The 4,853-nt window shown below is 44.6% G+C and overlaps 1 non-coding gene across 1 annotated transcript; it reads right to left on the bottom strand.

The window, feature by feature from the left end:
- Positions 1-3,371: 3,371 nt before the first annotated feature.
- Positions 3,372-3,478, bottom strand: LOC115032347 (U6 spliceosomal RNA). Its single transcript, XR_003838027.1, has one exon. It is a non-coding gene; the product is annotated as a U6 spliceosomal RNA (small nuclear RNA).
- Positions 3,479-4,853: the final 1,375 nt, after the last annotated feature.

Raw genomic sequence — 4,853 nt, 5'->3', positions numbered from 1 at the left:
AAGCCTTAAATACCATTTACTATCTCACAGTGGCTTAGGAGTCACAGGCAGCATGGCTGGGTGCTCTGTTCTAGGTCTCACCAGATTTTAATCCAGTTGTTGACTGGAGCTGTGGTCTATCCCAGGCTCAACTGGGGCAATGCTCTAAGATGCCTCAGGATGTTTCAAAATTCATCTCCCTGCAGCTGTAACCCTGCTATTATTACTCAGTCCTCCTCCTTAACAAGCAAGCGTGATGGCATGCTTCTTCAAAGCCTGCAAAGGGCATGGGGCTACCGCTCCCTTGGTAGAGTGCTTGCTTAGCCAGCTGCTAGGTTCAATCCCCAACACCACTGAAACCAGACTTGGAGGTGCATGAGGATGTGGAGGCAGGAGATTCAGAAGTTCAAGGCCATTGTAGAGAGCTTGAGTCTAGCCTGGGCTTCAAGAGACTGATGTAGCAACAAACAAAAACAAGTGCAAGGGAGTCTCTCTCATTCCAGTCTTCAAGAGAACGACTTCCGGTTACCCTTAAGACATAACCGAAGGGGCTGACAGCTACCTTCCAACAGCTGCTATAGTGATCTGACTGACAGCTTGTACACAGCTGGAGTTATCACAGAGAAAGGAGCTTCAGTTGAGGAAATGCCTCCATGAGATACAACTGTAAGGCATTTTCTCAATTAGTGATCAAGGGGGAAAGGCCCCTTGTGGGTGGGACCATCTCTGGGCTGGTAATCTTGGTTCTATAAGAGAGCAGGCTGAGCAAACCAGGGGAAGCAAGCCAGTAAAGAACATCCCTCCATGGCCTCTGCATCAGCTCCTGCTTTCTGACCTGCTTGAGTTCCAGTCCTGATTTCCTTAGTGATCAACAGCAGTATGGAAGTGTAAGCCAAATAAACCCTTTCCTACCCAATTTGTTTCTTGGTCATGATGTTTGTGCAGGAATAGAAACCCTGACTAAGACACAGCTGTTAGACTGAAGAGAAGCAAGCCAGGTTCGGAGTTCTCTCTCTCTCTCTCTCTTCCTCTCTCTCCCTCTCTCTCTTCTCTCTCTTCCTCTCTCTGTCTCTTTGTGTCTGTCTGTCTGTCTGTCTCTCTCTCTCTCTCTGTGTAGCCCTCATAGGCTGTTGGAGATGGGTCCTGGGAAATGAACTTGAGTCTGCTGAAGAGTAAGAAGTCCTCTTAACCTATCCCTCCAGTCATCCCACCCCACCCCGGACATACCTTTTAATAAAATGAAGTAGAGTTAGGATTTAATAGAGACATCTTAATATAGGCTTAGGTATGAGGCAGAGCAAGAGATGCACTCAGAAGGAAAGTACACTTGAGAGCATGGGCATGAGCTTCTCCAAGAGCTGAATAAAGTAAGACATACTGTGTGCCTACGCGAAGGTATAGGCTCCTCAAGAGAGAAAGACAGAGTCCAGACTGGGCTGAGTAAGGGTGACAATTCCTGGGATCACATGTCTGGAATACCATGCCCTGCATTATGTATGTATGTATGTAGTATGTAGTATGTATGTATGTACCTATTCTCTCTGTAGCCCAGGCTGGCCTTGAGCTAGCGATCCTCTTATCCTCTTGCTTCAACCTCCAGAGTACTGGGATTCCAAGGCTTGAGGGAGAGCCTTGAATTTAGCTGTCCTCCTGTGGAATCAAACACTCAGGGTCATGGCTATTTTGTTTTTTACTCAATATACAGTGCTCGTTGGAGCTCCTGACATACAGGAAGTGCTCAGCCGGATGACTAAGTGACTGGATGAGATCTGTGAGGCACTAGAATGGAGATTGAAGCCTGAGGCAAGGTCTCTTTGGAAGACAGATTTCAGGAGTCCTTGAGGTTTGTGTGGTGAGTCTCATTCTCCCTGACAAGCCATGGATTTGAACTCTTGGTTGTCTTGAGCAACTCTTGGTTGTTCTACCTTGCAAGTGCTTGGACTACATGCATGTGATGAAGTGCCCAGCGATGTTTGTTGTCTTTATCTTCGTCCTCTCCTCTCCTGCAGTCCTACTTGTGTGTCAGCAATGAAAACCACTCAAGGAGAGAAATTTCTTACTAAGTAAGAAGGAGCTGGAGAGATTACTCAGTGTTAAGAGCACCGACTGCCCTTTTAGAGGTCTCATTTGTAGTGAGAATTTTGGTTTCTTTAAAGAACACAGAAATATTGTAGGTATATGTTTTCATTTTAATCCCAGATGTGGGGATATGGGCTGCTTCATAGCAGGTGAATATGATTTGCCTCATGCTCTAGCTTGAGTGTGGATTTTGACAGCTACAGATAGTTTCTGTGAGTGTGTGGTGTTTGGAATTACTGGGGACTTTTCAGAGGATATATAAATGCTAGGGCCCCGAGAGTTGGGGAGCTGTTGTTGGTTGTTGGTGGGTTGCTATAGTCATGCACAGAGAGATGAGAAAAAGAAACCAGATATCTTTTTTTTTTTTTTTTTGGTTTTTTTCCGAGACAGGGTTTCTCTGTGTAGCCCTGGCTGTCCTGGAACTCACTCTGTAGACCAGGCTGGCTTTGAACTCAGAAATTCGCCTGCCTCTGCCTCCTGAGTGTGAAAATTAGATATCTTGACAGTGAAGATCAAACTTGACCTAAGGAACTTGATGCGCTTAATCAGCAGGAAGCAGTCTAACAATATTGTCACGCATTTCCTGTCCCTGACTTTATTTGGAGATTTCTTTCTTTATCTCTTCTTTCTATCCTTTTTTTCTCTCCTATCTAGTGTTAGGGGTCTGAAAGGGTGGAAGAAGAGGTGGGGAGAAGCATGAAGGAAAAAAGAACCCATAAAGTAGCAGAAGCCCAGCTACACAAGTTCAATTCCCAGCGCCTATGTGATGGTTCTTAACTGTCTGTAACTCCAGTTGCAGTGGCTCTAATGCCTTCTTTTGGTCTCTGTGGTCACTGCACGCATGTGATGCACAGACATACATGAAGGCAATGCACTTATTATATACATACAATAATAAAAAATAGAAATACAAACAATAAATAAAAGGGAAGTAGAGACAAGAAAATAGGGAGGAAGGATGAAAGAAAAAATGTGCAAAGCTCCAAGTGTGATTCCCAGCATCACACACACACAGAGATGTGCACTCACATGCGTGTGTACACACACTCACATGCACACACAAATAATAAGCAACACCAAATGCTTTTTGTTGGTTCTGTCTTTCATACTACCTGCTTGGTCCTCGTAACATCTGTGTCATAAACTAACCAAATCCTTATTAATGAGCAGTCCTTATGATCCACCACAAGGATTGGGGTCTGCCCACTTCCTGATTCAGAAAGTATTATTATTATTATTATTATCCTTCTCATCTGTTCTGGCCAGAGAGCCTAGGCATCCTTTTCCCAGTATTTTCAGCTTCCTTATCCATTCTTTTTTTTTAACGCTTCACAAATTTGCGTGTCATCCTTGCACAGGGGCCATGCTAATCTTCTCTGTATCGTTCCAATTTTAGTGTATGTGCTGCTGAAGAGAGCACCTTATCCATTCTTTTAAGCTTACCAAGTGGCTGTCTGCTTGAACTGTCACAGCCTCACTCCCCCTCTGTCCCCACCCCTTATCTTCTCCATTCTCTTCAAGGCACCTGCTGAGATTTACAGTTTGCTGGTCCTGGGGGTGGGAGGGACTCATTTTTAAACTCTAATAGAATTGTCTTTGAGTTTAACACATAAACAAAACCCCTCATTAACATTGAGGCTGTTCTTATTCCAGCTCCCTTCTTCTGCTTGGGTTGTTGGTGCTGACCCAGGGCCCTGTTCATTTGGGAGCACTCTGCCTCAGAGACACCCTGAGCCTATCCCCGGCTCTTTCCAGCTTTTCAATAGGATGACATTTTTGTTCAAACAGCTTGGCACACCTGTGCTGTTATTTTCTTAAAGTAACTTCCCCAGGGAGGCCAGAGTGCACAGTGTGCATGCTCATTTCATATTTGTACACCTCGCTGTTCAATGACCCTCCAAAGGCTTTGCCAATTTAGGCTTCCTTCCCAGAACAAAGGGGCAGCCGTTTCCTCTCATCCTTGCTGACAACTGGCAGCTTTCAATCCTACCCATCAGAAGAAAGCAGATGATCTCCAGTGCAATTAGACGTCTCAAATGTGAATTTTGGCTTGTGACATGTTTGCTTGTTTATCTATAGATTTATTTATTTATTTATCTAGGTTTTCTGAGACAGGGTTTCTCTGTGTAGCCCTGGCTGTCCTGGAACTCACTCTGTAGACCAGGCTAGCCTCCAACTCAGAAATCCACCTGCCTCTGCCTCCCGAGTGCTGGGATTAAAGGCGTGTGCCACCAGCATGTATTTTTAATGGAGTTCTTCTCATGCCTTTTACTGCTGTGGGACTGAAGTTGCAATTTTCTTAGGTATTTCAAAATAATTGGTGGTTTAGTGAGATTAATATGAATAATATCACAATTTAAAAACAATTCTTCCTTGACTTTTCTTTTATCCCGTGGTTTAATTTTGTTTTGCTTGTGTCTGTGTGTGATGCATGTATGCATGTTTGTATGTGTGTGGGTGTATATATCTATGTAAGGGTCTGTGTGTGTGTGTGTGTGTGTGTGTGTGTGTAGGGCTGTCTGTGTGTTTCTGTGTGTTTATCTGTATTTGTGTCTGTGTGTATGTTCATATGTGTCTCTGTGTGTGACGTGCATTCATGCGTGTATGTATGTGTGTTTGTGTGGGTTTAGACCAGAGGCTGACAGTAAGCACGTCTCCCCTCCCTCCTATATTCTTCACTGAGGCAGAGTTTGGAGTGCTTCTGTCACAGGTGGCCTGCCATGCCCTTTCAGCACTTATGTGGGTTCTGAGCATCTGAACCTAGGTTCTTACTCTTGCCTGGGAAGCACGTTACC

Source organism: Mus caroli, unplaced genomic scaffold (genome assembly GCF_978045245.1).
Source record: "Mus caroli unplaced genomic scaffold, Mus_caroli_1 scaffold_1, whole genome shotgun sequence".
NCBI lineage: Eukaryota > Metazoa > Chordata > Mammalia > Rodentia > Muridae > Mus > Mus caroli.
This window is presented reverse-complemented; position numbering and strand designations above follow the sequence as displayed.